This window comes from Andrena cerasifolii, unplaced genomic scaffold (genome assembly GCF_050908995.1).
Source record: "Andrena cerasifolii isolate SP2316 unplaced genomic scaffold, iyAndCera1_principal scaffold1940, whole genome shotgun sequence".
Lineage (NCBI taxonomy): Eukaryota > Metazoa > Arthropoda > Insecta > Hymenoptera > Andrenidae > Andrena > Andrena cerasifolii.
The window spans coordinates 1-12,945 of record NW_027486832.1 but is presented as its reverse complement, the minus strand read 5'-3'; the positions used below and the strand labels follow the sequence as shown (position 1 = coordinate 12,945).

Below are 12,945 nucleotides of genomic sequence, written 5' to 3'. Positions count from 1 at the left end.
AGGAAAATAAATGAGAGAAACTATAGGTAAATGACTAGAGAAAGAATAGTTAAATAAATAGAGAAAAATAGGTAAATAAATAGAGAAAGTATGGGTGTATAAATTAGAGAAAAAAAGAGGTAAATAAATAGAAAAAAGTAAATGAATAGAGATAAAATTCGAAAATAAATAGAGGAAAAATAGGTAAATAAATAGAGAAAAAATAGGTAATGAAGTAGAGAATACAAAGGACGTAAATAAAAACAGAAAATAGGTAAATAAATAGAGAAAAATAGGTACATAATTTAGAGAAAAAAATAGGCAAATAAATAGAGAAAAATAGGTAATGAAGTAGAGAAAACAAAGTAGGTAAATAAATACAGAAAAAAGAGGTAAATAACTAGAGAAAAAATAGTTAAGTAAATAGAGAAAACAAAAGAGGTAAATAAATAGAGAAAAAATAGGTAAATAAAATAGGGAAAAATAGGTAAATAAATAAAAAAATAGGTAAATAAAATAGGGAAGAATAGGTAAATAAACAGAGAAAAATAGGTAAATAAGTAGAGAAAACAAAAGAGGTAAACAAATAGAGAAAAAATAGGAAAATAAATAGAGAAAAAATAGGTAAATTATCTGGAGAAAAAATGGGTGTATAAATAGAGATAAATAGCTAAATAAATCAAAGAAAAAAAGGTAAATAAAAAAATATGTAAAGAAATTAAAGGAAAAAATAGGTAAATAAACAGAGAAAAAATAGGAAAATAAATGAGAGAATATATAGGTAAATGACTAGAGAAAGAATAGTTAAATAAATAGAGAAAAATAGGTAAATAAATAGAGAAAATATGGGTGTATAAATTAGAGAAAAAAAGCGGTAAATAAATAGAAAAAAGTAAATGAATAGAGAAAAAATTCGAAAATAAATAGAGGAAAAATAGGTAAATAAATAGAGAAAAAATAGGTAAATTATCTAGAGAAAAATAGGTAAATAAATAGAGAAAACAAAAGAGGCAAATAAATAGAGAACAAATAGGTAAATAAATACAGAAAAATAGGTAAATTAGGTAGAGAAAAAATAGGTGTATAAATAGAGAAAAATAGGTAAATAAACCAAAGGAAAAAAGGTAAATAAAAAATAGGTAAATAAACAGAGAAAAATAGGTAATGAAGTAGAGAAAACAAAGTAGGTAAATAAATACAGAAAAAAGAGGTAAATAAACTAGAGAAAAAATAGGTGTATAAATAGAGAAAAATAGCTAATTAAAAAAAATAGGTAAATAAATAGAGGGAAAAAAGGTAAATAAATAGAGAAAACAAAGCAGGTAAATAAATAGAGAAAAAATAGGTAAATAAATTAGTGAAAAAAATAGATAAATAAATTAGAGGAAAAAATAGGTAAATAAACAGAGAAAAAATTTGTAAATAAATTAGAGAAAAAAATAGATAAAGAAATAGTGAAAAATAGGTAATGAAGTAGAGAATACAAAGGAGGTAAATAAATACAGAAAATAGGTAAGTAAATAGACAAAAATAGGTAAATAATTTAGAGAAGAAAATAGGCAAATAAATAGAGAAAAATAGGTAATGAAGTACAGAAAACAAAGTAGGTAAATAAATACAGAAAAAATAGATAAATAAATAGAGAAAAATAGGTAAATAAATTAGAGAAAAAAATAGATAAATAAATTAGAGGAAAAAATAGGTAAATAAACAAAGAAAAAATTTGTAAATAAATTAGAGAAAAAAATAGATAAAGAAATAGTGAAAAATAGGTAATGAAGTAGAGAATACAAACGAGGTAAATAAATACAGAAAATAGGTAAATAAATAGACAAAAATAGGTAAATAATTTAGAGAAAAAAATAGGAAAATAAATAGAGAAAAAATAGGTAAATTATCTAGAGAAACAATAGGTGTATAAATATAGATAAGTAGCTAAATAAATCAAAGAAAAAAAGGTAAATAAAAAAATAGGTAAATAAACTAGAGAAAAAAATAGGTAAATAAATTAGAGAAAAAATAGGTAAATTATCTAGAGAAAAAATAGGTGTATAAATATAGATAAATAGCTACATAAATCAAAGAAAAAAAGGTAAATAAAAAATAGGTAAATAAATTAAAGGAAAAAATAGGTAAATAAACAGAGAAAAAATAGGAAAATAAATGAGAGAAAATATAGGTAAATGACTACAGAAACAATAGGTAAATAAATAGTGAAAAATAGGTAAATAAATAGAGAAAATATAGGTGTATAAATTAGAGAAAGAAAGAGGTAAATAAATAGAAAAAAGTAAATGAATAGAGAAAAAATTCGAAAATAAATAGAGGGAAAAAAGGTAAATAAATAGAGAAAACAAAGCAGGTAAATAAATAGAGAAAAATAGGTAAATAAATAGAGAAAAAAGAGGTAAATAAGTAGAGAAAAATAGGTAAATAAATAGAGAAAAATAGGTAAATTAGCTGGAGAAAAAATAGGTGTATAAATAGAGAAAAATAGCTAAATAAATCAAAGAAAAAAAGGTAAATAAAAAATAGGTAAATAAATTAAAGGGAAAAATAGGTAAATAAACAGAGAAAAAATACGAAAATAAATGAGAGAGAAAAATAGGTAAATATATAGAGGAAAAATAGGTAAATAAATAGAGAAAACAAAAGAGGTAAATAAAAACAGAAAATAGGTAAATAAATAGAGAAAAATAGGTACATAATTTAGAGAAAAAAATAGGCAAATAAATAGAGAAAAATAGGTAATGAAGTAGAGAAAACAAAGTAGGTAAATAAATACAGAAAAAAGAGGTAAATAACTAGAGAAAAAATAGTTAAGTAAATAGAGAAAACAAAAGAGGTAAATAAATAGAGAAAAATAGGTAAATAACATAGGGAAAAATAGGTAAATAAATAAAAAAAAATAGGTAAATAAAATAGGGAAAAATAGGTAAATAAACAGAGAAAAATAGGTAAATAAGTAGAGAAAACAAAAGAGGTAAACAAATAGAGAAAAAATAGGAAAATAAATAGAGAAAAAATAGGTAAATTATCTGGAGAAAAAATGGGTGTATAAATAGAGATAAATAGCTAAATAAATCAAAGAAAAAAATGTAAATAAAAAAATATGTAAAGAAATTAAAGGAAAAAATAGGTAAATAAACAGAGAAAAATAGGAAAATAAATAGAGAAAAAATAGGTAAATTATCTGGAGAAAAAATGGGTGTATAAATAGAGATAAATAGCTAAATAAATCAAAGAAAAAAAGGTAAATAAAAAAATATGTAAAGAAATTAAAGGAAAAAATAGGTAAATAAACAGAGAAAAAATAGGAAAATAAATGAGAGAATATATAGGTAAATGACTAGAGAAAGAATAGTTAAATAAATAGAGAAAAATAGGTAAATAAATAGAGAAAATATGGGTGTATAAATTAGAGAAAAAAAGCGGTAAATAAATAGAAAAAAGTAAATGAATAGAGAAAAAATTCGAAAATAAATAGAGGAAAAATAGGTAAATAAATAGAGAAAAAATAGGTAAATTATCTAGAGAAAAATAGGTAAATAAATAGAGAAAACAAAAGAGGCAAATAAATAGAGAACAAATAGGTAAATAAATACAGAAAAATAGGTAAATTAGGTAGAGAAAAAATAGGTGTATAAATAGAGAAAAATAGGTAAATAAACCAAAGGAAAAAAGGTAAATAAAAAATAGGTAAATAAACAGAGAAAAATAGGTAATGAAGTAGAGAAAACAAAGTAGGTAAATAAATACAGAAAAAAGAGGTAAATAAACTAGAGAAAAAATCGGTGTATAAATAGAGAAAAATAGCTAATTAAAAAAAATAGGTAAATAAATAGAGGGAAAAAAGGTAAATAAATAGAGAAAACAAAGCAGGTAAATAAATAGAGAAAAAACAGGTAAATAAATTAGAGAAAAAAATAGATAAATAAATTAGAGGAAAAAATAGGTAAATAAACAAAGAAAAAATTTGTAAATAAATTAGAGAAAAAAATAGATAAAGAAATAGTGGAAAATAGGTAATGAAGTAGAGAATACAAAGGAGGTAAATAAATACAGAAAAAAGAGGTAAGTAACTAGAGAAAAAATAGGTAAATAAATAGAGATAAAGTAGGTAAATATAATAGAGAAAAAGTAGCTAAATAAACAGAGAAAAAATAGGTAAATAAATTACAGAAAAAAATAGATAAAGAAATAGTGAAAAATAGGTAATGAAGTAGAGAATACAAAGGACGTAAATAAAACAGAAAATAGGTAAATAAATAGAGAAAAATAGGTACATAATTTAGAGAAAAAAATAGGCAAATAAATAGAGAAAAATAGGTAATGAAGTAGAGAAAACAAAGTAGGTAAATAAATACAGAAAAAAGAGGTAAATAACTAGAGAAAAAATAGTTAAGTAAATAGAGAAAACAAAAGAGGTAAATAAATAGAGAAAAATAGGTAAATAAAATAGGGAAAAATAGGTAAATAAATAAAAAAAATAGGTAAATAAAATAGGGAAAAATAGGTAAATAAACAGAGAAAAATAGGTAAATAAGTAGAGAAAACAAAAGAGGTAAACAAATAGAGAAAAAATAGGAAAATAAATAGAGAAAAAATAGGTAAATTATCTGGAGAAAAAATGGGTGTATAAATAGAGATAAATAGCTAAATAAATCAAAGAAAAAAAGGTAAATAAAAAAATATGTAAAGAAATTAAAGGAAAAAATAGGTAAATAAACAGAGAAAAAATAGGTAAATAAAATAGGGAAAAATAGGTAAATAAACAGAGAAAAATAGGTAAATAAGTAGAAAAAACAAAAGAGGTAAACAAATAGAGCGAAAAATAGGAAAATAAATAGAGAAAAAATAGGTAAATTATCTAGAGAAACAATAGGTGTATAAATATAGATAAGTAGCTAAATAAAATCAAAGAAAAAAAGGTAAATAAAAAATATGTAAAGAAATTAAAGGAAAAAATAGGTAAATAAACAGAGAAAAAATAGGTAAATAAAATAGGGAAAAATAGGTAAATAAACAGAGAAAAATAGGTAAATAAGTAGAAAAAACAAAAGAGGTAAACAAATAGAGCGAAAAATAGGAAAATAAATAGAGAAAAAATAGGTAAATTATCTAGAGAAACAATAGGTGTATAAATATAGATAAGTAGCTAAATAAATCAAAGAAAAAAAGGTAAATAAAAAAATAGGTAAATAAACTAGAGAAAAAAATAGGTAAATAAATTAGAGAAAAAATAGGTAAATTATCTAGAGAAAAAATAGGTGTATAAATATAGATAAATAGCTACATAAATCAAAGAAAAAAAGGTAAATAAAAAATAGGTAAATAAATTAAAGGAAAAAATAGGTAAATAAACAGAGAAAAATAGGAAAATAAATGAGAGAAAATATAGGTAAATGACTAGAGAAACAATAGGTAAATAAATAGTGAAAAATAGGTAAATAAATAGAGAAAATATAGGTGTATAAATTAGAGAAAGAAAGAGGTAAATAAATAGAAAAAAGTAATTGAATAGAGAAAAATTCGAAAATAAATAGAGGGAAAAAAGGTAAATAAATAGAGAAAACAAAGCAGGTAAATAAATAGAGAAAAATAGGTAAATAAATAGAGAAAAAAGAGGTAAATAAGTAGAGAAAAATAGGTAAATAAATAGAGAAAAATAGGTAAATTAGCTGGAGAAAAAGTAGGTGTATAAATAGAGAAAAATAGCTAAATAAATCAAAGAAAAAAAGGTAAATAAAAAATAGGTAAATAAACAGAGAAAAAATACGAAAATAAATGAGAGAGAAAAATAGGTAAATATATAGAGGAAAAATAGGTAAATAAATAGAGAAAACAAAAGAGGTAAATAAATACAGAAAAAATAGGGAAATAAATAGAGAAAAATAGGTAAATTAGGTAGAGAAAAAATAGGTGTATAAATAGAGAAAAATAGGTAAATAAACCAAAGGAAAAAAGGTAAATAAAAAAATAGGTATATAAATTAGAGGAAAAAATAGGTAAATAAACAGAGAAAAATAGGTAATGAAGAAATAAATACAGAAAAAAGAGGTAAATAAACTAGAGAAAAAATCGGTGTATAAATAGAGAAAAATAGCTAATTAAAAAAAATAGGTAAATAAATAGAGGGAAAAAAGGTAAATAAATTAGAGAAAAAAATAGATAAATAAATTAGAGGAAAAAATAGGTAAATAAACAAAGAAAAAATTTGTAAATAAATTAGAGAAAAAAATAGATAAAGAAATAGTGAAAAATAGGTAATGAAGTAGAGAATACAAAGGAGGTAAATAAATACAGAAAAAAGAGGTAAGTAACTAGAGAAAAAATAGGTAAATAAATAGAGATAAAGTAGGTAAATATAATAGAGAAAAAGTAGCTAAATAAACAGAGAAAAAATAGGTAAATAAATTACAGAAAAAAATAGATAAAGAAATAGTGAAAAATAGGTAATGAAGTAGAGAATACAAAGGACGTAAATAAAAACAGAAAATAGGTAAATAAATAGAGAAAAATAGGTACATAATTTAGAGAAAAAATAGGCAAATAAATAGAGAAAAATAGGTAATGAAGTAGAGAAAACAAAGTAGGTAAATAAATACAGAAAAAAGAGGTAAATAACTAGAGAAAAAATAGTTAAGTAAATAGAGAAAACAAAAGAGGTAAATAAATAGAGAAAAATAGGTAAATAAAATAGGGAAAAATAGGTAAATAAATAAAAAAAATAGGTAAATAAAAAAGGGAAAAATAGGTAAATAAACAGAGAAAAAATAGGTAAATAAAATAGGGAAAAATAGGTAAATAAACAGAGAAAAATAGGTAAATAAGTAGAAAAAACAAAAGAGGTAAACAAATAGAGCGAAAAATAGGAAAATAAATAGAGAAAAAGTAGGTAAATTATCTAGAGAAACAATAGGTGTATAAATATAGATAAGTAGCTAAATAAATCAAAGAAAAAAAGGTAAATAAAAAAATAGGTAAATAAACTAGAGAAAAAAATAGGTAAATAAATTAGAGAAAAAATAGGTAAATTATCTAGAGAAAAAATAGGTGTATAAATATAGATAAATAGCTACATAAATCAAAGAAAAAAAGGTAAATAAAAAATAGGTAAATAAATTAAAGGAAAAAATAGGTAAATAAACAGAGAAAAATAGGAAAATAAATGAGAGAAAATATAGGTAAATGACTAGAGAAACAATAGGTAAATAAATAGTGAAAAATAGGTAAATAAATAGAGAAAAATAGGTAAATTAGCTGGAGAAAAAGTAGGTGTATAAATAGAGAAAAATAGCTAAATAAATCAAAGAAAAAAAGGTAAATAAAAAATAGGTAAATAAATTAAAGGGAAAAATAGGTAAATAAACAGAGAAAAAATACGAAAATAAATGAGAGAGAAAAATAGGTAAATATATAGAGGAAAAATAGGTAAATAAATAGAGAAAACAAAAGAGGTAAATAAAAACAGAAAAAATAGGGAAATAAATAGAGAAAAATAGGTAAATTAGGTAGAGAAAAAATAGGTGTATAAATAGAGAAAAATAGGTAAATAAACCAAAGGAAAAAAGGTAAATAAAAAAATAGGTATATAAATTAGAGGAAAAAATAGGTAAATAAACAGAGAAAAATAGGTAATGAAGTAGAGAAAACAAAGTAGGTAAATAAATACAGAAAAAAGAGGTAAATAAACTAGAGAAAAAATCGGTGTATAAATAGAGAAAAATAGCTAATTAAAAAAAATAGGTAAATAAATAGAGGGAAAAAAGGTAAATAAATAGAGAAAACAAAGCAGGTAAATAAATAGAGAAAAAACAGGTAAATAAATTAGAGAAAAAAATAGATAAATAAATTAGAGGAAAAAATAGGTAAATAAACAAAGAAAAAATTTGTAAATAAATTAGAGAAAAAAATAGATAAAGAAATAGTGGAAAATAGGTAATGAAGTAGAGAATACAAAGGAGGTAAATAAATACAGAAAAAAGAGGTAAGTAACTAGAGAAAAAATAGGTAAATAAATAGAGATAAAGTAGGTAAATATAATAGAGAAAAAGTAGCTAAATAAACAGAGAAAAAATAGGTAAATAAATTACAGAAAAAAAATAGATAAAGAAATAGTGAAAAATAGGTAATGAAGTAGAGAATACAAAGGACGTAAATAAAAACAGAAAATAGGTAAATAAATAGAGAAAAATAGGTACATAATTTAGAGAAAAAAATAGGCAAATAAATAGAGAAAAATAGGTAATGAAGTAGAGAAAACAAAGTAGGTAAATAAATACAGAAAAAAGAGGTAAATAACTAGAGAAAAAATAGTTAAGTAAATAGAGAAAACAAAAGAGGTAAATAAATAGAGAAAAATAGGTAAATAAAATAGGGAAAAATAGGTAAATAAATAAAAAAAATAGGTAAATAAAATAGGGAAAAATAGGTAAATAAACAGAGAAAAATAGGTAAATAAGTAGAGAAAACAAAAGAGGTAAACAAATAGAGAAAAAATAGGAAAATAAATAGAGAAAAAATAGGTAAATTATCTGGAGAAAAAATGGGTGTATAAATAGAGATAAATAGCTAAATAAATCAAAGAAAAAAAGGTAAATAAAAAAATATGTAAAGAAATTAAAGGAAAAAATAGGTAAATAAACAGAGAAAAAATAGGTAAATAAATGAGAGAAAATATAGGTAAATGTCTAGAGAAAGAATAGTTAAATAGATAGAGAAAAATAGGTAAATAAATAGAGAAAATATGGGTGTATAAATTAGAGAAAAAAAGAGGTAAATAAATAGAAAAAAGTAAATGAATAGAGATAAAATTCGAAAATAAATAGAGGAAAAATAGGTAAATAAATAGAGAAAAAATAGGTAATGAAGTAGAGAATACAAAGGACGTAAATAAAAACAGAAAATAGGTAAATAAATAGAGAAAAATAGGTACATAATTTAGAGAAAAAAATAGGCAAATAAATAGAGAAAAATAGGTAATGAAGTAGAGAAAACAAAGTAGGTAAATAAATACAGAAAAAAGAGGTAAATAACTAGAGAAAAAATAGTTAAGTAAATAGAGAAAACAAAAGAGGTAAATAAATAGAGAAAAAATAGGTAAATAAAATAGGGAAAAATAGGTAAATAAATAAAAAAAATAGGTAAATAAAATAGGGAAGAATAGGTAAATAAACAGAGAAAAATAGGTAAATAAGTAGAGAAAACAAAAGAGGTAAACAAATAGAGAAAAAATAGGAAAATAAATAGAGAAAAAATAGGTAAATTATCTGGAGAAAAAATGGGTGTATAAATAGAGATAAATAGCTAAATAAATCAAAGAAAAAAAGGTAAATAAAAAAATATGTAAAGAAATTAAAGGAAAAAATAGGTAAATAAACAGAGAAAAAATAGGAAAATAAATGAGAGAAACTATAGGTAAATGACTAGAGAAAGAATAGTTAAATAAATAGAGAAAAATAGGTAAATAAATAGAGAAAATATGGGTGTATAAATTAGAGAAAAAAAGAGGTAAATAAATAGAAAAAAGTAAATGAATAGAGATAAAATTCGAAAATAAATAGAGGAAAAATAGGTAAATAAATAGAGAAAAAAGAGGTAAATAAGTAGAGAAAAATAGGTAAATAAATAGAGAAAAATAGGTAAATTAGCTGGAGAAAAAGTAGGTGTATAAATAGAGAAAAATAGCTAAATAAATCAAAGAAAAAAAGGTAAATAAAAAATAGGTAAATAAATTAAAGGGAAAAATAGGTAAATAAACAGAGAAAAAATACGAAAATAAATGAGAGAGAAAAATAGGTAAATATATAGAGGAAAAATAGGTAAATAAATAGAGAAAACAAAAGAGGTAAATAAATACAGAAAAAATAGGGAAATAAATAGAGAAAAATAGGTAAATTAGGTAGAGAAAAAATAGGTGTATAAATAGAGAAAAATAGGTAAATAAACCAAAGGAAAAAAGGTAAATAAAAAAATAGGTATATAAATTAGAGGAAAAAATAGGTAAATAAACAGAGAAAAATAGGTAATGAAGTAGAGAAAACAAAGTAGGTAAATAAATACAGAAAAAAGAGGTAAATAAACTAGAGAAAAAATCGGTGTATAAATAGAGAAAAATAGCTAATTAAAAAAAATAGGTAAATAAATAGAGGGAAAAAAGGTAAATAAATTAGAGAAAAAAATAGATAAATAAATTAGAGGAAAAAATAGGTAAATAAACAAAGAAAAAATTTGTAAATAAATTAGAGAAAAAAATAGATAAAGAAATAGTGAAAAATAGGTAATGAAGTAGAGAATACAAAGGAGGTAAATAAATACAGAAAAAAGAGGTAAGTAACTAGAGAAAAAATTGGTAAATAAATAGAGATAAAGTAGGTAAATATAATAGAGAAAAAGTAGCTAAATAAACAGAGAAAAAATAGGTAAATAAATTACAGAAAAAAAAGATAAAGAAATAGTGAAAAATAGGTAATGAAGTAGAGAATACAAAGGACGTAAATAAAAACAGAAAATAGGTAAATAAATAGAGAAAAATAGGTACATAATTTAGAGAAAAAAATAGGCAAATAAATAGAGAAAAATAGGTAATGAAGTAGAGAAAACAAAGTAGGTAAATAAATACAGAAAAAAGAGGTAAATAACTAGAGAAAAAATAGTTAAGTAAATAGAGAAAACAAAAGAGGTAAATAAATAGAGAAAAATAGGTAAATAAAATAGGGAAAAATAGGTAAATAAATAAAAAAAATAGGTAAATAAAATAGGGAAAAATAGGTAAATAAACAGAGAAAAATAGGTAAATAAGTAGAGAAAACAAAAGAGGTAAACAAATAGAGAAAAAATAGGAAAATAAATAGAGAAAAAATAGGTAAATTATCTGGAGAAAAAATGGGTGTATAAATAGAGATAAATAGCTAAATAAATCAAAGAAAAAAAGGTAAATAAAAAAATATGTAAAGAAATTAAAGGAAAAAATAGGTAAATAAACAGAGAAAAAATAGGTAAATAAAATAGGGAAAAATAGGTAAATAAACAGAGAAAAATAGGTAAATAAGTAGAAAAAACAAAAGAGGTAAACAAATAGAGCGAAAAATAGGAAAATAAATAGAGAAAAAATAGGTAAATTATCTAGAGAAACAATAGGTGTATAAATATAGATAAGTAGCTAAATAAATCAAAGAAAAAAAGGTAAATAAAAAAATAGGTAAATAAACTAGAGAAAAAAATAGGTAAATAAATTAGAGAAAAAATAGGTAAATTATCTAGAGAAAAAATAGGTGTATAAATATAGATAAATAGCTACATAAATCAAAGAAAAAAAGGTAAATAAAAAATAGGTAAATAAATTAAAGGAAAAAATAGGTAAATAAACAGAGAAAAAATAGGAAAATAAATGAGAGAAAATATAGGTAAATGACTAGAGAAACAATAGGTAAATAAATAGTGAAAAATAGGTAAATAAATAGAGAAAATATAGGTGTATAAATTAGAGAAAGAAAGAGGTAAATAAATAGAAAAAAGTAATTGAATAGAGAAAAAATTCGAAAATAAATAGAGGGAAAAAAGGTAAATAAATAGAGAAAACAAAGCAGGTAAATAAATAGAGAAAAATAGGTAAATAAATAGAGAAAAAAGAGGTAAATAAGTAGAGAAAAATAGGTAAATAAATAGAGAAAAATAGGTAAATTAGCTGGAGAAAAAGTAGGTGTATAAATAGAGAAAAATAGCTAAATAAATCAAAGAAAAAAAGGTAAATAAAAAATAGGTAAATAAATTAAAGGGAAAAATAGGTAAATAAACAGAGAAAAAATACGAAAATAAATGAGAGAGAAAAATAGGTAAATATATAGAGGAAAAATAGGTAAATAAATAGAGAAAACAAAAGAGGTAAATAAATACAGAAAAATAGGGAAATAAATAGAGAAAAATAGGTAAATTAGGTAGAGAAAAAATAGGTGTATAAATAGAGAAAAATAGGTAAATAAACCAAAGGAAAAAAGGTAAATAAAAAAATAGGTATATAAATTAGAGGAAAAAATAGGTAAATAAACAGAGAAAAATAGGTAATGAAGTAGAGAAAACAAAGTAGGTAAATAAATACAGAAAAAAGAGGTAAATAAACTAGAGAAAAAATCGGTGTATAAATAGAGAAAAATAGCTAATTAAAAAAAATAGGTAAATAAATAGAGGGAAAAAAGGTAAATAAATAGAGAAAACAAAGCAGGTAAATAAATAGAGAAAAAATAGGTAAATAAATTAGAGAAAAAAATAGATAAATAAATTAGAGGAAAAAATAGGTAAATAAACAGAGAAAAAATAGGTAAATAAATTACAGAAAAAAAAGATAAAGAAATAGTGAAAAATAGGTAATGAAGTAGAGAATACAAAGGACGTAAATAAAAACAGAAAATAGGTAAATAAATAGAGAAAAATAGGTACATAATTTAGAGAAAAAAATAGGCAAATAAATAGAGAAAAATAGGTAATGAAGTAGAGAAAACAAAGTAGGTAAATAAATACAGAAAAAAGAGGTAAATAACTAGAGAAAAAATAGTTAAGTAAATAGAGAAAACAAAAGAGGTAAATAAATAGAGAAAAATAGGTAAATAAAATAGGGAAAAATAGGTAAATAAATAAAAAAAATAGGTAAATAAAATAGGGAAAAATAGGTAAATAAACAGAGAAAAATAGGTAAATAAGTAGAGAAAACAAAAGAGGTAAACAAATAGAGAAAAAATAGGAAAATAAATAGAGAAAAAATAGGTAAATTATCTGGAGAAAAAATGGGTGTATAAATAGAGATAAATAGCTAAATAAATCAAAGAAAAAAAGGTAAATAAAAAAATATGTAAAGAAATTAAAGGAAAAAATAGGTAAATAAACAGAGAAAAAATAGGTAAATAAAATAGGGAAAAATAGGTAAATAAACAGAGAAAAATAGGTAAATAAGTAGAAAAAACAAAAGAG

At 21.4% G+C, this 12,945-nt stretch overlaps 3 long non-coding RNA genes across 3 annotated transcripts; all 3 read left to right on the top strand.

The window, feature by feature from the left end:
- The first annotated feature begins 687 nt into the window (after positions 1-687).
- LOC143378266 (uncharacterized) lies at positions 688-8,230 on the top strand. The gene is made up of 2 exons (XR_013088009.1): positions 688-2,679; positions 6,224-8,230. It is a non-coding gene; the product is annotated as an uncharacterized LOC143378266 (long non-coding RNA).
- Positions 4,917-5,671, top strand: LOC143378268 (uncharacterized). Its single transcript, XR_013088011.1, has 2 exons — positions 4,917-5,176; positions 5,310-5,671. It is a non-coding gene; the product is annotated as an uncharacterized LOC143378268 (long non-coding RNA).
- A 1,080-nt stretch (positions 8,231-9,310) lies between the features above and the next one.
- Positions 9,311-11,994, top strand: LOC143378267 (uncharacterized). Its single transcript, XR_013088010.1, has 2 exons — positions 9,311-10,141; positions 11,545-11,994. It is a non-coding gene; the product is annotated as an uncharacterized LOC143378267 (long non-coding RNA).
- The last annotated feature ends 951 nt before the right edge of the window (positions 11,995-12,945 follow it).